At 48.9% G+C, this 25,443-nt stretch overlaps 1 protein-coding gene across 2 annotated transcripts in view; it reads right to left on the bottom strand.

Annotated features, from left to right (window-relative positions):
• LOC140403479 (protein NDNF-like) overlaps window positions 1-20,342 on the bottom strand; it is a 43,575-nt gene extending 23,233 nt beyond the window's left edge. For both annotated transcript variants that reach the window (XM_072491383.1, XM_072491384.1), the window contains exon 1: window positions 20,209-20,342. The gene's annotated coding sequence lies outside the window, so the exon portion shown is untranslated. The remainder of the gene's footprint in view (window positions 1-20,208) is intronic.
• Window positions 20,343-25,443: the final 5,101 nt, after the last annotated feature.

Here is a 25,443-nt window from a genome sequence, read left to right as displayed (position 1 = left end):
GGCAATAGCGAGGGTCAGCAATAGTGAGGATCAGCAATAGCGAGGATCGACAATAGCGAGGGTCGGCAATAGCGAGGGTCAGCAATAGTGAGGATCAGCAATAGCGAGGGTCGGCAATAGCGAGGGTCAGCAATAGTGAGGATCAGCAATAGCGAGGATCGACAATAGCGAGGGTCGGCAATAACGAGGATCAGCAATAACGAGGGTCGGCAATAGCGAGGATCAGCAATAACGAGGATCAGCAATAGCGAGGATCAGCAATAGCGAGGATCAGCAATAACGAGGATCAGCAATAACGAGGATCAGCAATAACGAGGATCAGCAATAACGAGGATCAGCAATAGCGAGGATCAGCAATAACGAGGATCAGCAATAACGAGGATCGACAATAACGAGGATCAGCAATAACGAGGATCAGCAATAACGAGGGTCGGCAATAGCGAGGATCAGCAATAGCGAGGGTCAGCAATAGCGAGGATCAGCAATAGCGAGGGTCAGCAATAACGAGGATCAGCAATAGCGAGGATCAGCAATAACGAGGGTCGGCAATAGCGAGGATCAGCAATAGCGAGGATCAGCAATAGCGAGGATCAGCAATAACGAGGGTCGGCAATAGCGAGGATCAGCAATAGCGAGGATCAGCAATAACGAGGATCAGCAATAACGAGGGTCGGCAATAGCGAGGATCAGCAATAGCGAGGGTCAGCAATAGCGAGGATCAGCAATAGCGAGGGTCAGCAATAACGAGGATCAGCAATAGCGAGGATCAGCAATAACGAGGGTCGGCAATAGCGAGGATCAGCAATAGCGAGGGTCAGCAATAACGAGGATCAGCAATAGCGAGGATCAGCAATAACGAGGGTCGGCAATAGCGAGGATCAGCAATAGTGAGGATCAGCAATAACGAGGATCGACAATAGTGAGGATCAGCAATAGCGAGGATCAGCAATAGTGAGGATCAGCAATAACGAGGATCAGCAATAGCGAGGATCAGCAATAGTGAGGATCAGCAATAACGAGGGTCGGCAATAGTGAGGGTCAGCAATAACGAGGATCAGCAATAACGAGGATCAGCAATAGCGAGGGTCAGCAATAGTGAGGATCAGCAATAGCGAGGATCAGCAATAGCGAGGGTCAGCAATAGCGAGGGTCAGCAATAGCGAGGATCAGCAATAGCGAGGGTCAGCAATAACGAGGATCAGCAATAACGAGGATCAGCAATAGCGAGGATCAGCAATAGCGAGGGTCAGCAATAGCGAGGATCAGCAATAGCGAGGATCGGCAATAGCGAGGATCAGCAATAACGAGGATCAGCAATAGCGAGGGTCGGCAATAACGAGGATCAGCAATAACGAGGATCAGCAATAGCGAGGGTCAGCAATAGCGAGGGTCAGCAATAACGAGGATCAGCAATAACGAGGATCAGCAATAGCGAGGATCAGCAATAACGAGGATCAGCAATAACGAGGATCAGCAATAACGAGGATCAGCAATAGTGAGGATCAGCAATAACGAGGATCAGCAATAACGAGGATCAGCAATAGCGAGGATCAGCAATAGTGAGGATCAGCAATAGCGAGGATCAGCAATAGCGAGGATCAGCAATAGCGAGGATCAGCAATAGCGAGGGTCAGCAATAGCGAGGATCAGCAATAACGAGGATCAGCAATAACGAGGATCAGCAATAACGAGGATCAGCAATAACGAGGATCAGCAATAACGAGGATCAGCAATAGTGAGGATCAGCAATAACGAGGATCAGCAATAACGAGGATCAGCAATAACGAGGATCAGCAATAACGAGGATCAGCAATAACGAGGATCAGCAATAGCGAGGATCGGCAATAGCGAGGATCAGCAATAGCGAGGATCAGCAATAGCGAGGGTCAGCAATAACGAGGATCAGCAATAACGAGGATCAGCAATAGCGAGGGTCGGCAATAACGAGGATCAGCAATAACGAGGGTCAGCAATAGCGAGGGTCAGCAATAGCGAGGGTCAGCAATAGCGAGGATCAGCAATAGCGAGGGTCAGCAATAACGAGGATCAGCAATAACGAGGATCAGCAATAACGAGGATCAGCAATAGCGAGGGTCGGCAATAACGAGGATCAGCAATAGCGAGGGTCAGCAATAGCGAGGATCAGCAATAGCGAGGGTCAGCAATAACGAGGATCAGCAATAACGAGGATCAGCAATAACGAGGGTCAGCAATAACGAGGATCAGCAATAACGAGGATCAGCAATAACGAGGATCAGCAATAGCGAGGGTCAGCAATAGCGAGGGTCGGCAATAACGAGGGTCAGCAATAGCGAGGATCAGCAATAACGAGGATCAGCAATAACGAGGATCAGCAATAACGAGGATCAGCAATAACGAGGATCAGCAATAGCGAGGATCAGCAATAGCGAGGGTCAGCAATAACGAGGATCAGCAATAGCGAGGGTCAGCAATAGCGAGGATCAGCAATAACGAGGATCAGCAATAACGAGGATCAGCAATAGCGAGGGTCAGCAATAGCGAGGGTCGGCAATAACGAGGGTCAGCAATAGCGAGGATCAGCAATAACGAGGATCAGCAATAACGAGGATCAGCAATAACGAGGATCAGCAATAACGAGGATCAGCAATAGCGAGGATCAGCAATAACGAGGATCAGCAATAACGAGGATCAGCAATAGCGAGGGTCAGCAATAGCGAGGATCAGCAATAACGAGGATCAGCAATAGCGAGGGTCAGCAATAACGAGGGTCGGCGATAGCGAGGGTCGGCAATAGCGAGGGTCGGCAATAACGAGAATCAGCAATAGCGAGGGTCAGCAATAACGAGGATCAGCAATAGCGAGGATCAGCAATAGCGAGGGTCAGCAATAGCAAGGATCGGCAATAGCGAGGATCGACAATAGCGAGGATCAGCAATAGCGAGGGTCAGCAATAGCGAGGGTCAGCAATAACGAGGATCAGCAATAACGAGGATCAGCAATAACGAGGATCGACAATAGCGAGGATCAGCAATAGCGAGGATCAGCAATAGCGAGGATCAGCAATAACGAGGATCAGCAATAACGAGGGTCGGCAATAGCGAGGATCAGCAATAGCGAGGGTCAGCAATAGCGAGGATCAGCAATAGCGAGGGTCAGCAATAACGAGGATCAGCAATAGCGAGGATCAGCAATAACGAGGGTCGGCAATAGCGAGGATCAGCAATAGCGAGGGTCAGCAATAACGAGGATCAGCAATAGCGAGGATCAGCAATAACGAGGGTCGGCAATAGCGAGGATCAGCAATAGCGAGGATCAACAATAGTGAGGATCAGCAATAACGAGGGTCGGCAATAGCGAGGATCAGCAATAGCGAGGGTCAGCAATAGCGAGGATCAGCAATAGCGAGGGTCAGCAATAACGAGGATCAGCAATAACGAGGATCAGCAATAGCGAGGATCAGCAATAGCGAGGATCAGCAATAGCGAGGATCAGCAATAGCGAGGGTCAGCAATAGCGAGGATCAGCAATAGCGAGGGTCAGCAATAACGAGGATCAGCAATAACGAGGATCAGCAATAACGAGGATCAGCAATAGCGAGGATCAGCAATAGCGAGGGTCAGCAATAGCGAGGATCAGCAATAGCGAGGATCAGCAATAGCGAGGGTCAGCAATAGCGAGGGTCAGCAATAGCGAGGATCAGCAATAGCGAGGGTCAGCAATAACGAGGATCAGCAATAACGAGGATCAGCAATAGCGAGGATCAGCAATAGCGAGGGTCAGCAATAGCGAGGATCAGCAATAGCGAGGGTCAGCAATAACGAGGATCAGCAATAACGAGGATCAGCAATAACGAGGATCAGCAATAGCGAGGGTCAGCAATAGTGAGGATCAGCAATAGCGAGGATCAGCAATAGCGAGGGTCAGCAATAGCGAGGGTCAGCAATAGCGAGGATCAGCAATAGCGAGGGTCAGCAATAACGAGGATCAGCAATAACGAGGATCAGCAATAGCGAGGGTCGGCAATAACGAGGATCAGCAATAACGAGGATCAGCAATAGCGAGGGTCGGCAATAACGAGGATCAGCAATAGCGAGGGTCAGCAATAGCGAGGATCAGCAATAACGAGGGTCAGCAATAGCGAGGATCAGCAATAACGAGGATCAGCAATAACGAGGATCAGCAATAGCGAGGGTCAGCAATAGTGAGGATCAGCAATAGCGAGGATCAGCAATAACGAGGGTCAGCAATAGCGAGGATCAGCAATAACGAGGATCAGCAATAACGAGGATCAGCAATAACGAGAATCAGCAATAACGAGGATCAGCAATAGCGAGGGTCAGCAATAGCGAGGATCAGCAATAACGAGGATCAGCAATAGCGAGGGTCAGCAATAACGAGGGTCGGCGATAGCGAGGGTCGGCAATAGCGAGGGTCGGCAATAACGAGAATCAGCAATAGCGAGGGTCAGCAATAACGAGGATCAGCAATAGCGAGGGTCAGCAATAGCGAGGGTCAGCAATAGCGAGGATCAGCAATAGCGAGGGTCAGCAATAGCAAGGATCGGCAATAGCGAGGATCGACAATAGCGAGGATCAGCAATAGCGAGGGTCAGCAATAGCGAGGGTCAGCAATAACGAGGATCAGCAATAGTGAGGATCAACAATAGTGAGGATCGGCAATAGCGAGGATCAGCAATAACGAGGGTCAGCAATAACGAGAATCAGCAATAACGAGGGTCGGCAATAGCGAGGATCAGCAATAGTGAGGGTCAGCAATAACGAGAATCAGCAATAACGAGGATCAGCAATAGCGAGGATCAGCAATAACGAGGATCAGCAATAACGAGGGTCGGCAATAGCGAGGATCAGCAATAGTGAGGATCAGCAATAACGAGGATCAGCAATAGTGAGGATCAGCAATAACGAGGATCAGCAATAGCGAGGATCAGCAATAACGAGGGTCGGCAATAGCGAGGATCAGCAATAGCGAGGATCAGCAATAGTGAGGATCAGCAATAACGAGGATCAGCAATAGCGAGGATCAGCAATAGCGAGGATCAGCAATAGTGAGGATCAGCAATAGCGAGGATCAGCAATAACGAGGATCAGCAATAGCGAGGGTCAGCAATAACGAGGGTCGGCAATAGCGAGGATCAGCAATAGCGAGGATCAGCAATAGTGAGGATCAGCAATAACGAGGATCAGCAATAGCGAGGATCGGCAATAGCGAGGATCAGCAATAGTGAGGATCAGCAATAGCGAGGGTCAGCAATAGCGAGGATCAGCAATAACGAGGGTCAGCAATAGCGAGGATCAGCAATAGCGAGGGTCGGCGATAGCGAGGGTCGGCAATAACGAGGGTCAGCAATAGTGAGGATCAGCAATAACGAGGGTCAGCAATAACGAGGATCAGCAATAGCGAGGATCAGCAATAACGAGGATCAGCAATAGCGAGGATCAGCAATAACGAGGGTCAGCAATAACGAGGATCAGCAATAACGAGGGTCAGCAATAACGAGGATCAGCAATAGCGAGGATCAGCAATAACGAGGATCAGCAATAGCGAGGATCAGCAATAACGAGGATCAGCAATAGCGAGGATCAGCAATAACGAGGATCGGCAATAGCGAGGATCAGCAATAGCGAGGATCAGCAATAGTGAGGATCAGCAATAGCGAGGGTCAGCAATAGCGAGGATCAGCAATAACGAGGGTCAGCAATAGCGAGGATCAGCAATAACGAGGATCAGCAATAACGAGGGTCAGCAATAACGAGGATCAGCAATAGCGAGGATCAGCAATAGCGAGGATCAGCAATAGTGAGGATCAGCAATAGCGAGGGTCAGCAATAGCGAGGATCAGCAATAACGAGGGTCAGCAATAGCGAGGATCAGCAATAGCGAGGGTCGGCGATAGCGAGGGTCGGCAATAACGAGGGTCAGCAATAGTGAGGATCAGCAATAACGAGGGTCAGCAATAACGAGGATCAGCAATAGCGAGGATCAGCAATAACGAGGATCAGCAATAGCGAGGATCAGCAATAACGAGGGTCAGCAATAACGAGGATCAGCAATAACGAGGGTCAGCAATAGCGAGGATCAGCAATAGCGAGGATCAGCAATAACGAGGATCAGCAATAGCGAGGATCAGCAATAACGAGGATCAGCAATAGCGAGGATCAGCAATAACGAGGATCGGCAATAGCGAGGATCAGCAATAGCGAGGATCAGCAATAGTGAGGATCAGCAATAGCGAGGGTCAGCAATAGCGAGGATCAGCAATAACGAGGGTCAGCAATAGCGAGGATCAGCAATAACGAGGATCAGCAATAACGAGGGTCAGCAATAACGAGGATCAGCAATAGCGAGGATCAGCAATAACGAGGATCAGCAATAGCGAGGATCAGCAATAACGAGGATCAGCAATAGCGAGGGTCAGCAATAGCGAGGATCAGCAATAACGAGGATCAGCAATAACGAGGGTCGGCAATAGCGAGGATCAGCAATAACGAGGATCAGCAATAGCGAGGATCAGCAATAACGAGGATCAGCAATAACGAGGATCAGCAATAACGAGGGTCGGCAATAGTGAGGATCAGCAATAGCGAGGATCGGCAATAGCGAGGGTCAGCAATAACGAGGGTCGGCAATAACGAGGATCAGCAATAGCGAGGATCAGCAATAACGAGGGTCAGCAATAACGAGGATCAGCAATAGCGAGGGTCAGCAATAGCGAGGATCAGCAATAACGAGGATCAGCAATAACGAGGGTCAGCAATAACGAGGATCAGCAATAGCGAGGGTCAGCAATAGCGAGGATCAGCAATAACGAGGATCAGCAATAACGAGGGTCGGCAATAACGAGGATCAGCAATAACGAGGATCAGCAATAGCGAGGATCAGCAATAGCGAGGATCAGCAATAACGAGGATCAGCAATAGCGAGGATCAGCAATAGTGAGGATCAGCAATAACGAGGATCAGCAATAGCGAGGATCAGCAATAGTGAGGATCAGCAATAACGAGGATCAGCAATAGCGAGGATCAGCAATAGCGAGGATCAGCAATAGTGAGGATCAGCAATAACGAGGATCAGCAATAGCGAGGATCAGCAATAGTGAGGATCAGCAATAACGAGGATCAGCAATAGCGAGGATCAGCAATAGCGAGGGTCAGCAATAGCGAGGATCAGCAATAGCGAGGATCAGCAATAACGAGGATCAGCAACAGCGAGGGTCGGCGATAGCGAGGGTCGGCAATAGCGAGGATCGGCAATAGCGAGGGTCAGCAATAACGAGGATCAGCAATAGTGAGGATCAGCAATAACGAGGATCAGCAATAGCGAGGATCGGCAATAGCGAGAGTCGGCAATAGCGAGGATCAGCAATAACGAGGGTCAGCAATAACGAGGGTCGGCAATAGCGAGGGTCGGCAATAGTGAGGATCAGCAATAACGAGGATCAGCAATAGCGAGGGTCAGCAATAACGAGGATCAGCAATAGCGAGGATCAGCAATAACGAGGCTCAGCAATAACGAGGATCAGCAATAGCGAGGGTCAGCAATAGCGAGGATCAGCAATAGCGAGGATCAGCAATAGTGAGGATCAGCAATAACGAGGATCAGCAATAGCGAGAGTCGGCAATAGCGAGGGTCAGCAATAGCGAGGGTCAGCAATAGCGAGGGTCAGCAATAGCGAGGGTCAGCAATAGCGAGGGTCTGCAATAGCGAGGGTCAGCAATAGCGAGGATCAGCAATAGCGAGGATCAGCAATAACGAGGGTTGGCAATAGCGAGGGTCGGCAATAGTGAGGATCAGCAATAACGAGGGTCGGCAATAGCGAGTGTCAGCAATAGCGAGGGTCAGCAATAGCGAGGGTCAGCAATAACGAGGATCAGCAATAGCGAGGATCAGCAATAGCGAGGATCAGCAATAACGAGGGTCAGCAATAGCGAGGATCAACAATAGTGAGGATCGGCAATAGCGAGGATCAGCAATAGCGAGGGTCAGCAATAGTGAGGATCAGCAATAACGAGGATCAGCAATAGCGAGAGTCGGCAATAGCGAGGGTCAGCAATAGCGAGGGTCAGCAATAGCGAGGATCAGCAATAGCGAGGATCAGCAATAACGAGGATCAGCAATAACGAGGATCAGCAATAGCGAGGGTCAGCAATAGTGAGGATCAGCAATAACGAGGATCAGCAATAGCGAGGGTCAGCAATAGCGAGGATCGGCAATAGCGAGGATCGACAATAGCGAGGGTCAGCAATAACGAGGATCAGCAATAACGAGGATCAGCAATAGCGAGGGTCAGCAATAGCGAGGGTCAGCAATAGTGAGGATCAGCAATAGTGAGGATCAGCAATAGTGAGGATCAGCAATAGTGAGGATCGGCAATAGCGAGGATCAGCAATAGTGAGGATCAGCAATAGCGAGGATCAGCAATAGCGAGGATCAGCAATAACGAGGGTCGGCAATAGCGAGGATCAGCAATAGCGAGGATCAGCAATAGCGAGGATCAGCAATAACGAGGATCAGCAATAGCGAGGATCGGCAATAGCGAGGATCGACAATAGCGAGGATCAGCAATAGTGAGGATCAGCAATAGCGAGGATCAGCAATAGCGAGGATCAGCAATAACGAGGATCAGCGATAGCGAGGGTCGGCAATAGCGAGGATCAGCAATAGCGAGGATCAGCAATAGCGAGGATCAGCAATAACGAGGATCAGCAATAGCGAGGATCAGCAATAACGAGGATCAGCAATAACGAGGATCAGCAATAGCGAGGATCAGCAATAGCGAGGATCAGCAATAGCGAGGGTCAGCAATAGCGAGGATCAGCAATAGTGAGGATCAGCAATAGTGAGGATCAGCAATAGTGAGGATCGGCAATAGCGAGGATCAGCAATAGTGAGGATCAGCAATAGCGAGGATCAGCAATAGCGAGGATCAGCAATAACGAGGGTCGGCAATAGCGAGGATCAGCAATAGCGAGGATCAGCAATAGCGAGGATCAGCAATAACGAGGATCAGCAATAGCGAGGATCGGCAATAGCGAGGATCGACAATAGCGAGGATCAGCAATAGTGAGGATCAGCAATAGCGAGGATCAGCAATAGCGAGGATCAGCAATAACGAGGATCAGCAATAGCGAGGGTCGGCAATAGCGAGGATCAGCAATAGCGAGGATCAGCAATAGCGAGGATCAGCAATAGCGAGGATCAGCAATAACGAGGATCAGCAATAACGAGGATCAGCAATAGCGAGGATCAGCAATAGCGAGGATCAGCAATAGCGAGGATCAGCAATAGCGAGGGTCAGCAATAGCGAGGATCAGCAATAGTGAGGATCAGCAATAACGAGGATCAGCAATAGCGAGGGTCAGCAATAGTGAGGATCAGCAATAACGAGGATCAGCAATAGCGAGGGTCAGCAATAGCGAGGATCAGCAATAGCGAGGATCAGCAATAGTGAGGATCAGCAATAGCGAGGATCAGCAATAGCGAGGATCAGCAATAACGAGGGTCAGCAATAGCGAGGATCAGCAATAACGAGGATCAGCAATAGCGAGGATCAGCAATAACGAGGATCGACAATAACGAGGATCAGCAATAGCGAGGGTCAGCAATAGCGAGGATCAGCAATAACGAGGATCGACAATAACGAGGATCAGCAATAACGAGGGTCGGCAATAGCGAGGGTCAGCAATAGCGAGGATCAGCAATAACGAGGGTCGGCAATAACGAGGATCAGCAATAACGAGGATCAGCAATAGTGAGGGTCAGCAATAGCGAGGATCAGCAATAACGAGGATCAGCAATAGCGAGGATCGGCAATAGCGAGGGTCAGCAATAGCGAGGATCAGCAATAACGAGGATCAGCAATAACGAGGATCAGCAATAGCGAGGGTCAGCAATAACGAGGATCAGCAATAGCGAGGATCAGCAATAGCGAGGATCAGCAATAGCGAGGGTCAGCAATAGTGAGGATCAGCAATAACGAGGATCAGCAATAGCGAGGATCAGCAATAGCGAGGATCAGCAATAGCGAGGGTCAGCAATAGCGAGGATCAGCAATAGCGAGGATCAGCAATAGCGAGGATCAGCAATAACGAGGATCGACAATAGCGAGGATCAGCAATAACGAGGGTCAGCAATAACGAGGATCAGCAATAGCGAGGGTCAGCAATAGCGAGGATCAGCAATAACGAGGATCAGCAATAACGAGGATCAGCAATAGCGAGGATCAGCAATAGCGAGGGTCAGCAATAGCGAGGATCAGCAATAACGAGGATCAGCAATAACGAGGATCAGCAATAACGAGGATCAGCAATAGCGAGGATCAGCAATAGCGAGGATCAGCAATAACGAGGATCAGCAATAGCGAGGATCAGCAATAGCGAGGGTCGGCAATAGCGAGGATCAGCAATAGCGAGGGTCAGCAATAGTGAGGATCAGCAATAACGAGGATCAGCAATAACGAGGGTCAGCAATAGCGAGGATCAGCAATAGTGAGGGTCAGCAATAACGAGGATCAGCAATAGCGAGGGTCAGCAATAGTGAGGATCAGCAATAGCGAGGATCAGCAATAACGAGGGTCAGCAATAGCGAGGATCAGCAATAACGAGGATCAGCAATAACGAGGATCAGCAATAACGAGAATCAGCAATAACGAGGATCAGCAATAGCGAGGATCAGCAATAACGAGGATCAGCAATAGCGAGGGTCAGCAATAACGAGGGTCGGCGATAGCGAGGGTCGGCAATAGCGAGGGTCGGCAATAACGAGAATCAGCAATAGCGAGGGTCAGCAATAACGAGGATCAGCAATAGCGAGGGTCAGCAATAGCGAGGGTCAGCAATAGCGAGGATCAGCAATAGCGAGGGTCAGCAATAACGAGGATCAGCAATAGCGAGGGTCAGCAATAGCGAGGGTCAGCAATAGCGAGGATCAGCAATAGCGAGGGTCAGCAATAGCAAGGATCGGCAATAGCGAGGATCGACAATAGCGAGGATCAGCAATAGCGAGGGTCAGCAATAGCGAGGGTCAGCAATAACGAGGATCAGCAATAGTGAGGATCAACAATAGTGAGGATCGGCAATAGCGAGGATCAGCAATAACGAGGGTCAGCAATAACGAGAATCAGCAATAACGAGGGTCGGCAATAGCGAGGATCAGCAATAGTGAGGGTCAGCAATAACGAGAATCAGCAATAACGAGGATCAGCAATAGCGAGGATCAGCAATAACGAGGATCAGCAATAACGAGGATCAGCAATAGCGAGGATCAGCAATAACGAGGGTCGGCAATAGCGAGGATCAGCAATAGCGAGGATCAGCAATAGTGAGGATCAGCAATAACGAGGATCAGCAATAGCGAGGATCAGCAATAGCGAGGATCAGCAATAGTGAGGATCAGCAATAGCGAGGATCAGCAATAACGAGGATCAGCAATAACGAGGATCAGCAATAGTGAGGATCAGCAATAGCGAGGATCAGCAATAACGAGGATCAGCAATAGCGAGGGTCAGCAATAACGAGGGTCGGCAATAGCGAGGATCAGCAATAGCGAGGATCAGCAATAGTGAGGATCAGCAATAACGAGGATCAGCAATAGCGAGGATCAGCAATAGCGAGGATCAGCAATAGCGAGGATCAGCAATAGCGAGGATCAGCAATAGCGAGGATCAGCAATAGTGAGGATCAGCAATAACGAGGATCAGCAATAGCGAGGATCGGCAATAGCGAGGATCAGCAATAGTGAGGATCAGCAATAGCGAGGGTCAGCAATAGCGAGGATCAGCAATAACGAGGGTCAGCAATAGCGAGGATCAGCAATAACGAGGATCAGCAATAACGAGGGTCAGCAATAACGAGGATCAGCAATAGCGAGGATCAGCAATAACGAGGATCAGCAATAGCGAGGATCAGCAATAACGAGGATCAGCAATAGCGAGGGCCAGCAATAGCGAGGATCAGCAATAACGAGGATCAGCAATAACGAGGGTCGGCAATAGCGAGGATCAGCAATAACGAGGATCAGCAATAGCGAGGATCAGCAATAGTGAGGATCAGCAATAGCGAGGGTCAGCAATAGCGAGGATCAGCAATAGCGAGGATCAGCAATAGTGAGGATCAGCAATAACGAGGATCAGCAATAGCGAGGATCAGCAATAGCGAGGATCAGCAATAGCGAGGATCAGCAATAGCGAGGATCAGCAATAGCGAGGATCAGCAATAGTGAGGATCAGCAATAACGAGGATCAGCAATAGCGAGGATCGGCAATAGCGAGGATCAGCAATAGTGAGGATCAGCAATAGCGAGGGTCAGCAATAGCGAGGATCAGCAATAACGAGGGTCAGCAATAGCGAGGATCAGCAATAACGAGGATCAGCAATAACGAGGGTCAGCAATAACGAGGATCAGCAATAGCGAGGATCAGCAATAACGAGGATCAGCAATAGCGAGGATCAGCAATAACGAGGATCAGCAATAGCGAGGGTCAGCAATAGCGAGGATCAGCAATAACGAGGATCAGCAATAACGAGGGTCGGCAATAGCGAGGATCAGCAATAACGAGGATCAGCAATAGCGAGGATCAGCAATAGTGAGGATCAGCAATAGCGAGGGTCAGCAATAGCGAGGATCAGCAATAACGAGGGTCAGCAATAGCGAGGATCAGCAATAACGAGGATCAGCAATAACGAGGGTCAGCAATAACGAGGATCAGCAATAGCGAGGATCAGCAATAACGAGGATCAGCAATAGCGAGGATCAGCAATAACGAGGATCAGCAATAGCGAGGGTCAGCAATAGCGAGGATCAGCAATAACGAGGATCAGCAATAACGAGGGTCGGCAATAGCGAGGATCAGCAATAACGAGGATCAGCAATAGCGAGGGTCAGCAATAACGAGGGTCGGCAATAACGAGGATCAGCAATAGCGAGGATCAGCAATAGCGAGGATCAGCAATAGTGAGGATCAGCAATAGCGAGGATCAGCAATAGCGAGGATCAGCAATAGCGAGGATCAGCAATAGCGAGGGTCAGCAATAACGAGGGTCGGCAATAACGAGGATCAGCAATAGCGAGGATCAGCAATAACGAGGGTCAGCAATAACGAGGATCAGCAATAGCGAGGGTCAGCAATAGCGAGGATCAGCAATAACGAGGATCAGCAATAACGAGGGTCAGCAATAACGAGGATCAGCAATAGCGAGGGTCAGCAATAGCGAGGATCAGCAATAACGAGGATCAGCAATAACGAGGGTCGGCAATAACGAGGATCAGCAATAACGAGGATCAGCAATAGCGAGGATCAGCAATAACGAGGATCAGCAATAGCGAGGATCAGCAATAGTGAGGATCAGCAATAACGAGGATCAGCAATAGCGAGGATCAGCAATAGTGAGGATCAGCAATAACGAGGATCAGCAATAGCGAGGATCAGCAATAGCGAGGGTCAGCAATAGCGAGGATCAGCAATAGCGAGGATCAGCAATAGCGAGGATCAGCAATAGCGAGGATCAGCAATAGTGAGGATCAGCAATAACGAGGATCAGCAATAGCGAGGATCAGCAATAGTGAGGATCAGCAATAACGAGGATCAGCAATAGCGAGGATCAGCAATAGCGAGGGTCAGCAATAGCGAGGATCAGCAATAGCGAGGATCAGCAATAACGAGGATCAGCAATAGCGAGGATCAGCAATAGTGAGGATCAGCAATAACGAGGATCAGCAATAGCGAGGATCGGCAATAGCGAGAGTCGGCAATAGTGAGGATCAGCAATAACGAGGATCAGCAATAACGAGGATCAGCAATAGCGAGGATCAGCAATAGCGAGGATCAGCAATAGTGAGGATCAGCAATAACGAGGATCAGCAATAGCGAGGATCAGCAATAGTGAGGATCAGCAATAACGAGGATCAGCAATAGCGAGGATCAGCAATAGCGAGGGTCAGCAATAGCGAGGATCAGCAATAGCGAGGATCAGCAATAACGAGGATCAGCAATAGCGAGGATCAGCAATAGTGAGGATCAGCAATAACGAGGATCAGCAATAGCGAGGATCGGCAATAGCGAGAGTCGGCAATAGCGAGGATCAGCAATAACGAGGGTCAGCAATAACGAGGGTCGGCAATAGCGAGGGTCGGCAATAGTGAGGATCAGCAATAACGAGGATCAGCAATAGCGAGGGTCAGCAATAACGAGGATCAGCAATAGCGAGGATCAGCAATAACGAGGGTCAGCAATAACGAGGATCAGCAATAGCGAGGGTCAGCAATAGCGAGGATCAGCAATAGCGAGGATCAGCAATAGTGAGGATCAGCAATAACGAGGATCAGCAATAGCGAGAGTCGGCAATAGCGAGGGTCAGCAATAGCGAGGGTCAGCAATAGCGAGGGTCAGCAATAGCGAGGGTCAGCAATAGCGAGGGTCTGCAATAGCGAGGGTCAGCAATAGCGAGGATCAGCAATAGCGAGGATCAGCAATAACGAGGGTCGGCAATAGCGAGGGTCGGCAATAGTGAGGATCAGCAATAACGAGGGTCGGCAATAGCGAGGGTCAGCAATAGCGAGGGTCAGCAATAGCGAGGGTCAGCAATAACGAGGATCAGCAATAGCGAGGATCAGCAATAGCGAGGATCAGCAATAACGAGGGTCAGCAATAGCGAGGATCAACAATAGTGAGGATCGGCAATAGCGAGGATCAGCAATAGCGAGGGTCAGCAATAGTGAGGATCAGCAATAACGAGGATCAGCAATAGCGAGGATCAGCAATAGCGAGGATCGGCAATAGCGAGGATCGACAATAGCGAGGGTCAGCAATAACGAGGATCAGCAATAACGAGGATCAGCAATAGCGAGGGTCAGCAATAGCGAGGGTCAGCAATAGTGAGGATCAGCAATAGTGAGGATCAGCAATAGTGAGGATCAGCAATAGTGAGGATCGGCAATAGCGAGGATCAGCAATAGTGAGAATCAGCAATAGCGAGGATCAGCAATAGCGAGGATCAGCAATAACGAGGGTCGGCAATAGCGAGGATCAGCAATAGCGAGGATCAGCAATAGCGAGGATCAGCAATAACGAGGATCAGCAATAGCGAGGATCGGCAATAGCGAGGATCGACAATAGCGAGGATCAGCAATAGTGAGGATCAGCAATAGCGAGGATCAGCAATAGCGAGGATCAGCAATAACGAGGATCAGCAATAGCGAGGGTCGGCAATAGCGAGGATCAGCAATAGCGAGGATCAGCAATAGCGAGGATCAGCAATAACGAGGATCAGCAATAGCGAGGATCAGCAATAACGAGGATCAGCAATAACGAGGATCAGCAATAGCGAGGATCAGCAATAGCGAGGATCAGCAATAGCGAGGGTCAGCAATAGCGAGGATCAGCAATAGTGAGGATCAGCAATAGTGAGGATCGGCAATAGTGAGGATCGGCAATAGCGAGGATCAGCAATAGTGAGGATCAGCAATAGCGAGGATCAGCAATAACGAGGGTCGGCAATAGCGAGGATCAGCAATAGCGAGGATCAGCAATAGCGAGGATCAGCAATAACGAGGATCAGCAATAGCGAGGATCGGCAATAGCGAGGATCGACAATAGCGAGGATCAGCAATAGCGAGGATCAGCAATAGCGAGGATCAGCAATAGCGAGGATCAGCAATAACGAGGATCAGCAATAGCGAGGGTCGGCAATAGCGAGGATCAGCAATAGCGAGGATCAGCAATAGCGAGGATCAGCAATAGCGAGGATCAGCAATAACGAGGATCAGCAATAACGAGGATCAGCAATAGCGAGGATCAGCAATAGCGAGGGTCAGCAATAGCGAGGATCAGCAATAGTGAGGATCAGCAATAACGAGGATCAGCAATAGCGAGGGTCAGCAATAGTGAGGATCAGCAATAACGAGGATCAGCAATAGCGAGGGTCAGCAATAGCGAGGATCAGCAATAGCGAGGATCAGCAATAGTGAGGATCAGCAATAGCGAGGATCAGCAATAGCGAGGATCAGCAATAACGAGGGTCAGCAATAGCGAGGATCAGCAATAACGAGGATCAGCAATAGCGAGGATCAGCAATAGCGAGGATCAGCAATAGTGAGGATCAGCAATAGCGAGGATCGGCAATAACGAGGATCAGCAATAGCGAGGGTCGGCGATAGCGAGGATCAGCAATAGCGAGGGTCAGCAATAACGAGGGTCGGCGATAGCGAGGGTCAGCAATAGCGAGGATCAGCAATAGCGAGGGTCAGCAATAGCGAGGGTCGGCAATAGCGAGGATCGGCAATAGCGAGGGTCAGCAATAACGAGGGTCGGCGATAGCGAGGGTCAGCAATAGCGAGGGTCAGCAATAGCGAGGGTCGGCGATAGCGAGGGTCAGCAATAGCGAGGGTCGGCAATAGCGAGGGTCAGCAATAACGAGGATCAGCAATAGCGAGGGTCGGCGATAGCGAGGGTCGGCGATAGCGAGGGTCGGCAATAGTGAGGATCAGCAATAGTGAGGATCAGCAATAACGAGGATCAGCAATAGCGAGGGTCGGCAATAGCGAGGATCGGCAATAGCGAGGGTCAGCAATAACGAGGGTCGGCGATAGCGAGGGTCGGCAATAGCGAGGATCGGCAATAGCGAGGGTCAGCAATAACGAGGGTCGGCGATAGCGAGGGTCAGCAATAGCGAGGATCAGCAATAGCGAGGGTCAGCAATAGCGAGGGTCAGCAATAACGAGGATCAGCAATAGCGAGGGTCGGCGATAGCGAGGGTCGGCGATAGCGAGGGTCGGCAATAGCGAGGATCAGCAATAGTGAGGATCAGCAATAACGAGGATCAGCGATAGCGAGGGTCGGCGATAGCGAGGGTCGGCAATAGCGAGGATCGGCAATAGCGAGGGTCAGCAATAACGAGGGTCGGCGATAGCGAGGGTCAGCAATAGCGAGGATCAGCAATAGCGAGGGTCAGCAATAGCGAGGGTCGGCGATAGCGAGGGTCAGCAATAGCGAGGGTCAGCAATAACGAGGGTCGGCAATAGCGAGGATCAGCAATAGCAAGGACTCCCAGACATCCGATTCAGATAGAATGAATAGAAAGTAAACCGCAGCAGCGGGAACAGGATTGGGGCAATTTTAAGAAGCTGAGGAGGAACTTGTTAAATGTGAGGTGGGACTCGAGGGGAGAGGATTGTGAGTTCATGGAGAATGGCGGGGAGAAGGCTGTGCTTAATTGGTTAAAAGTGAGTCTACGAGGGCAGCACGGTGGCACAGTGGTTAGCATTGCTGCCTCAGGGCACCGAGGTCCCAGGTTCGATCCGGGCTCTGGGTCACTGTGCGTGTGGAGTTTGCACATTCTTCCTGTGTCTGCGTGGGTTTCGCCCCCACAACCCACAGATGTTTTCATAGAATTTACAGTGCAGAAGGAGGCCATTCGGCCCATCGACTCTGCACCGGCTCTTGGAAAGAGCACCCTACCCAAGGTCAACACCTCCACCCTATCCCCATAACCCAGTAACCCCACCCAACACTAAGGGCAATTTTGGACACTAAGGGCAATTTATCATGGCCAATCCTCCTAACCTGCACATCTTTGGACTGTGGGAGGAAACCGGAGCACCCGGAGGAAACCCACGCACACACGGGGAGGATGTGCAGACTCCGCACAGACATTGACCCAAGCCGGAATCGAACCTGGGACCCTGGAGCTGTGAAGCAATTGTGCTATCCACAATGCTACCATGCTGCCCGTAAATGTGCAGGGTAGGTGGATTGAACGCGCTAAATTGCCCCTTAATTGGAAAAAATGAATTGGGTAATCTCAATTTTTTAAAAACGTGAGTCCACAGCTCCTGGAAATCATACAGATTTCAGCCTCTCCTACATTTCAAAAGTTATTTAATTGGTTGTAATATAGTTTGTGACATCTCAAAAGGCATTATATAATATAATAATACAGAGGAGCGGCATGATAGCACAGTACTTAACACTGTTGCTTCACAGTGCCTGGGTCCCAGGTTCGATTCCCGGCTTGGGTCACTGTCTGTGTGGAGTCTGCACGTTCTCCCCGTGTCTGCGTGGGTTTCCTCCGGGTAAGACGTGCTGTTAGGTGAATTGGACATTCTGAATTCTCCCAGTGTACCCGAACAGGTGCCGGAATGTGGCGACTGGGGGATTTTCACAGTAACTTCATTGCAGTGTTAATGTCAGCCCACTTGTGACAATTATTATTATGATGATTATTATTACTATTATTTTATTATTATATGAATACAAATCTTTCTTTGATAGTGTAAACAATGTGATAACCAATCAGCAGCCTAATTTACATACCTTTTGATTTTTATTTCCATATAAATTATTGTCTTTTTATTAATGATGTTTTCAATTCTATTAAAAAAGCTTTTAGTTTGCAAATTGGCACAAACATTGATTTCGTTCAGTTTTTGGCCAGTAGAGGGGGCACGAGGCCACAGCTGGAGCACTCTGTGAATTCTGGTCGCCACATTACAGGAAGGATGTGATTGCGCTGGTGGAGGTGCAGAGGAGATTCACCAGGATGTTCCTGGGATGGAACATTTCAGTTATGAAGAGAGGTTGGATAGGCTTGGGTTGTTTTCGCCGGAGCAGAGAGGACTGAGGGGCGACCTGGTCGAGGTGGACAAGATTATGAGGGGCCTGGACAGGGTGGATAGGGAGCAGCTGTTCCCCTTAGTTGAAGGGTCGGTTATGAGGGGGGGACAAATTCAATGTGAGAAGGGGGACGGAGTTGGGAGGGGATGGTTGGGGGGAGAGGTGGGGGGGGGGGGGGGTTTACTTGAGTTTCCTTAATGTTACTTCAGGCAGAGGGTCAGCGCACGGAGGGTCGGCGCACGGAGGGTCAGCGCACGGAGGGTCAGCGCACGGAGGGTCGGCGCACGGAGGGTCAGCGCACGGAGGGTCGGCGCACGGAGGGTCAGCGCACGGAGGGTCAGCGCACGGAGGGTCGCCGCACGGAGGGTCGGCGCACCGAGGGTCGGCGCACCGAGGGTCAGCGCACGGAGGGTCAGCGCACGGAGGGTCGGCGCACGGAGGGTCAGCGCACGGAGGGTCAGCGCACGGAGGGTCGGCGCACGGAGGGTCGGCGCACGGAGGGTCGGCGCACGGAGGGTCAGCGCACGGAGGGTCAGCGCACGGAGGGTCGCCGCACGGAGGGTCGGCGCACCGAGGGTCGGCGCACCGAGGGTCGGCGCACCGAGGGTCGGCGCACCGAGGGTCGGCGCACCGAGGATCCACACAGCAAAATTCAATCAACATTGAAGACGGCATTGTGCTCGAGGGGGGATTTACCACAGGAACAGGAATGGCCCCACTCCTCCTCTCTGCTCCCTCTCTCCATTCACTCACTCACTCTTGCTCTCCCTCTGTCTCTCCATTCACTCTCTCGCTCTCTCTCGCTCTCTCTCACTCTGTCTCTCCATTCACTCACTCTCTATATCTCTCTCTCTCCCCATTCACTCATTATCTTACTCTCTCCCTCCCTCTCTCCTTTCACATTCACTCTCTGTTCCCTCACTCCATTCACACTCTCTCCCTGTCTCTCCATTCACTCTCTCTATCTTACTCTCTTTCTCTCTCTCTCCCCCTCTCTCTCCATTCACTCACTATCTTTCTCTCTCTCTCTCCCTCTCTTCCTCTCTCTCTCTTCATTCACTCACTCTCTATCTTACTCTGTCTCCCTCCCCCTCCCCTTTCACACTCTCTCTTTCTCTGCTCCCTCTCCTCATTCTCACACTCTCTCTCTCTCTCTGCTCCCTCTCCCCATTCACACTATCTCTCGCTCTCTCTGCTCCTTCTCCCCACTCTCTCTCTCTGTCCCACTTTCCTTTATCTATAAAGTTAGGTTTTCTCTCTCAGTGAGACGTCAGCATTTATTTTCACCATTGCTGCTTTCCAGGGGCTGATATCTGACCACTAAATGCAGCTGCTGAATTCTGTGGCACCTCTGGATGGGCCGAGTCTCCGGCAGGAAACACTGCAGCAAATCTGCACACAGCCAAGTCCCAGAAAAACAGCGAAACAAATCAATGTTCTGTGTTCGGTGTTGGTTGAGGAATAAATATTGCTGAAAACAGTTAAATGTTTTTTAAACAGTTAAACAGTTTTTTAACAGTTAAACCAGCAGCTCTGCAGATGCACTTTGAAATTGCGGCATGAGATCATTGACAGCAACCTGAAAGCAGATAGGGCCTCACTTCAATGTCCCATGGGAAGGATTGCACTTCCGGCCTTCCAGCACTCCCACCTGGATATAGGCAGTCTCTGGAGTCAGACTTCAACTCACATCGCCCTCATTCAGAATGGACTGTGCTCCCATCGGTCTGCGGCGAACAAAGACTTTACTGTTTAAATGTGCTCCTGTTGAACAGGATTTTAAATCGATGTTTGTCTAAGTTGAGCAGATTCCTATCTTCAATAACCTTGTGTTCCTGTGAATCTGATACCAACACAAACCAGGTGGAACGAAACAGTCTGAGGTCCTTTCCAAGGTCACTGTGTCTATGTTGTGCTGTGTGTGTGTGAGGAATGGGCAGTCCTTAAGGATGAGCTGTAACATCAAGAGATTAGGGATCAGGAGGAGCACGGCCATGAAGATATCGAAGTGCAAGGCTGCACCTTAGAATCGCTGCTGCGTGGGAATCAGTGTCAGTCAGTCAGCCATTATAAACAGGGCTGTTTATTCCCACAAGCTGAATCTTCATCTTTTTGTCAATTAATGGCCCACTTCCCTCTGCTCTCGGCTGTGTGGTAATACTCTGACCACAGTCCTGTCTTTGCAGTCAGTTAATACATTACTTAGGGCACCATGACCACATTCAATTTTCCACTCTGGTTCTTTCACTAATACGATTTGACGGAACCAGTGCAAAGTGTCAAGTGGCAGAACTGAATGGAGCAAACACTCGTTCCTGGGTCACAAGCAAGCAGCCGTCCTGACACGTTCCTGACCTGCCGGGAACCTGCAAAATCCAATCACTGGAGGATCTGGTTAATACTTTCCCCTTGGCCAAGGCCCCCCTGCTGATTTAGGGTCAGCTTTGGTAATCTGAATATTGTCAGTTCGCACTGAAGGTGACAAAAGTTGAGCAGATTGTGTGAGAGAGAGAGAGAAACTTTGGGTCAGGAAAGGGGCATCCCTCAGCAGCAGTGGCCTCTGGTGAGTGCGGCAGATTGGCAGCTTGTCTTCACTCACAAGGTATCCTCACCAAACACGCACATTTTACAGGATGCTGCCCTGCTCTGCGGCTGGGGGTCAATTGCAAATTTAAAAACTTTTGTCTTCATGTTACAGAACCAAGGTGAGTAATTAACAGTGAGAAACTAACAGGAATCGAATTGAAAACCTCACAGGGCCAGGGTTCCAGGTTCGATCCCGGCCCCGGGTCACTGTCCGTGTAGAGTTTGCACATTCTCCCCGTGTCTGCGTGGGTTTCGCCCCTGTCGTGTTGGGTGCTCTGCTACACAGACGAACCAACACGGTTGCGGATGGTACAACTCAGTTTTATTCCTAACAATAACAACATCTGTAAACTGGTTACTGTGGTTCGTTCATTACCCTCTAATCTGTGGATCTAGCCCTAACACTATCTTGGAGAAGCACTCAGCACATGGTGTATGTCTGAGTGGCAAGCTGTGAGCTCTGTGCCCTGAGCTGTCTCCTGCTGGAATGAATGGGAAGTGTTGTGTTCCCTGTTTTATAGTGCGTGTGCTCTTGCCTGTGATTGGCTGTGATGTTGTGCGTGTATTGATTGGTCCGTTGATCTGTCCATCAGTGTGTGTGTGTGTTTGCACTATGATGTTTATCTGAATATCATGACAGCCCCCACAACCCAAAGATGTGCAGGGTAGGCTCATTAAATTGTCCCTTAAATGGAAGTTTAAAAAAAAACCAATCTAATTGAAAAGAAGGACTATTTGGAATTTATACAGTGCCTCTTACAACCAAGAAAGTACTTTGTGAAATGTTAGAAACTGTTGTGGTATGGGCTACAAGGCAGCCATTTTATGCACAGCAAGCTCCCACAAACAGCTCCATGATCATAACCAGGTAATTTAGATGCTTTTTTTGGTTGAGGGATTACAATTGGTCAGGATATCAGGGAGAATGTCTTTTCAAATTAACGCTGTGGGATCACCTGAGTGAGCAGGTCGGGTGTCAGTTTAACATCCAATTCAGTCGACCGCTCCCCAGACAGTGCAGCACACCCTCAGTACTGCACAGGAATGTTCTGCTCAAATCCTGGAGTGAGATTTGAATCAAAGAATCCCTACAATGCAGAAAGAGGCCATTTGGCCCATCGAGTCTGCACCGACCCTTCAAATGAACACTCTTTGCCCCCTCCCCGCCTAACCCCGTAACCCCATAACCTAACCGAACCATCCCAAGACACTAAGGGGAAATTTAGCATGGCCAATCCACCTAACCTGCATGTCTTTGGACTGTGGGAGGAAACCGGAGCACCCGGAGGAAACCCACGCACACACGGGGAGAACGTGCAGACTCCGCACAGACAGTGACCCAAGCCGGGAATCGAACCTGGGACCGTGGAGCTGTGAAGCAACTGTGTTAACCACAGTGCCACCGTGTTTCCAAGGCCAGATTGAACCCGGGCCCCTGGTGCTGTGAGGAAGCAGTGCTAACCACCGTGCCGCCCTAAAGTTGAACGTACAACTTTGAGGCAATAGCTTGAATGGCAGGTCAGGCTCAAGGGGCCGAATGGCCTACTCCTGTTCCTATGAGGTCACAGATTCTAAATTGTTGAGAGGAGTATAATGGTCCCGTGTGAAGCCTCACTCGTTCTCCACTCTATCGCTTGAACTTCTGTAAAATGATCACCTTCCCCTATTCCTTCCTGTGGGTTTGCAAACTGCATGAGTAATAGTCTGACTGTTTCCACATAGCCTGACCTAAGGCAATAGAGCTGCTGTGGGTGGATGTGATTCCCCAGTTGAATGGTTGCTTCATCACTGCCCTGTGCGAATTTCATCTGATCGTACCTTGGCATATGTCCAATCTCTCAGTCTGATTCCTCAGCCCAACCACAGAAACCTTGTGGCCTGGGCCTAGTTTATTGTAGCGTCACCGGTTTGAAAAAAACCAAAGCATGATCTAATCGAATGGAGGAATAGGTTGTAAAGGCCGAAAAGCTGCCTCCTGTTCCTTTATTCCTCATGTAACAATCTTGGTGAACAATCGACAATGGACAAAATATTGGACTGAAATAACACTGCAATAGTGGTCATGAAAGAGTTAATATATTCCATGCTGATTAAGAATTCAGGTGAAATTCTGTGTCCTCTCATTTAAACAAAGAATTTAGCACTGTTTAAAATAATGTCACCCAACCTGATCTCACACATATATCTGCACTTGTCTTTGATTTCTTTCACATTCTATTTGTATCAGTCCATCATTTTTAATGATATATCAACGAATGTAAAATAAATATTTGCAGGTTCAGGAGCACAGCGATGTTAATGAGTGCCTGATGTGGGGTTTTGTGCAGTAGACCTGTTCTGAGCACATCTTTACCGTTAGCATTTCATGAACTTAAATAGCAAGTTCCTTGGTTTTGATTGCAAACGTTTTAGTGTTTGTGCTATCACTCACTTATCATTCCAACAGATTGAGCTGCAGTCCACCGGAATTTAATTTCTGCTGGCCCGTAACTTCGGAAGTCATAGCCCCCCGACACTGACTGAAAAAAGTGCCCACTTGCCTGCGTTCAAATCTCGCCAAACTGCGGTCTGAACTAGTTCCCAGCGTGGCACAGGAGGAGTGCAGCCCTGCCCTCATATGATGGGGTCAGATTGGGAACCCCCATTGAGGGCAGGCTGTGGAAGAACAGTTTTAAAGGGAAGACAGAGACAGCCCAAGGATTCCGGCTGTTATTATTAAACCACGGGTTGGTTTAGCACAGTGGGCTAAGTAGCTGGCTTGTAATGCAGAACAAGGCAGCAGCGCGGGTTCAATTCCCATACCAGCCTCCCCAAACAGGCGCCGGAATGTGGTGACTAGGGGCTTTTCACAGTAACTTCATTGAAGCCTCCTTGTGACAATAAGCGATTATAATTATCATATCATTATCATTAAAATATGTTGAAGCTTTTTTGTTCTTTTAAACAATTAATGCTATTGCTATTGTTATTGTCATTTAAATTGTAATTTTCATTTTTTATGGTTTAAGATTATTCAGTCTAAGTAAACATATGGTATTGGCTTTAAATCTATGAAACTCCTATATAAATCGGCAAAATATTATTACCTAACTTTACGTGTGGCGAACTTAAAGTATTTGTATGTTTTAATTTAAAATATGACAACTCAACATTTAGTAGGGAAGAAAAGTCAGAACTTCACAGACAATGAGTTGGATACAGGGTGTGTATTTATCTTAATCGATAAACTAATTGCTGAAACTTGAAATCCTAGTTTCTGATTGTAAAAGCCAGGAAAGGGGATAATGGTTGTTCAGATTTTGATGTATCAAAGACAATCTTGTTAACACACAATTCTGTCTGTCTGTTAACTTTCTGAGGGGTCAGATATGCAATAACATTGGTTATGCTATCAATGAACCCAACCAGTGTAAATAAGACTGTCTCCTTGCTAACACGGGGCAGCACGGTAATACAGTGGTTAGCACTGTTGCTTCACAGCTCCAAAGTCCCAGGTTCAATTCCTGGCTTGGGTCGCTGTCTGTGTGAAATCTGCACATTTTCCCCGTGTCTGCGTGGGTTTCTTCTGGGTGCATCCCACGGTCCAATGATGTGCAGGTTAGGTGGATTGGCTGCCCCACCCCAGAATGCGGGTGCTGCAGGACGGAGAATCCTGCCCCTGATTTTTCATTTCATGGATGTTTATCATCAGTATTTTTCTGCCTTGCTTACATCAAATATGTTATTTAGTTATAATTATCTAATATTCAAATGTTGTGTTTTGTTGTTTGAATAAGACATTTGCAAAAGTTTGTAAAGTTTAATAGAAAACATTTATTCACAAATATAATTTTATAAATATAAAATGTTGATACCATGTTAACATTTCAGCTGCTGCATGACATTTCATTTAATAACTACCTCGATGTTTCCAAGTTTCCTGCAATAAAATATCTTTTTTGGACTTTAACACAATGGCTCCTTGTCTTTCTGTAAATAGGGGAGTGAGACCAGAGAGGTGAGGGGTTGACTGGAGGGAGGGTTCAATGTCCAAAAGCAGCAGTTATCAGGCAATCTCGAACAACCCTTGCATCACTTGGAGCCTGGGCTTCCTCACCTGCACCAGGTGATATGTCAGCATCAGCTCCATATTGCCCATCTCCAACTCCTCCGTTTCTGATGGCAAGTCACCTTCCAGGTGAATGCTCAGTTCATGCTGAAGGGGAAAGTTATGCACACACAACACACTACAACTGTCGTGAGTTTCATCT

This window comes from Scyliorhinus torazame, chromosome 28, assembly GCF_047496885.1.
Source record: "Scyliorhinus torazame isolate Kashiwa2021f chromosome 28, sScyTor2.1, whole genome shotgun sequence".
Classification (NCBI taxonomy): domain Eukaryota; kingdom Metazoa; phylum Chordata; class Chondrichthyes; order Carcharhiniformes; family Scyliorhinidae; genus Scyliorhinus; species Scyliorhinus torazame.
This window is presented reverse-complemented; position numbering and strand designations above follow the sequence as displayed.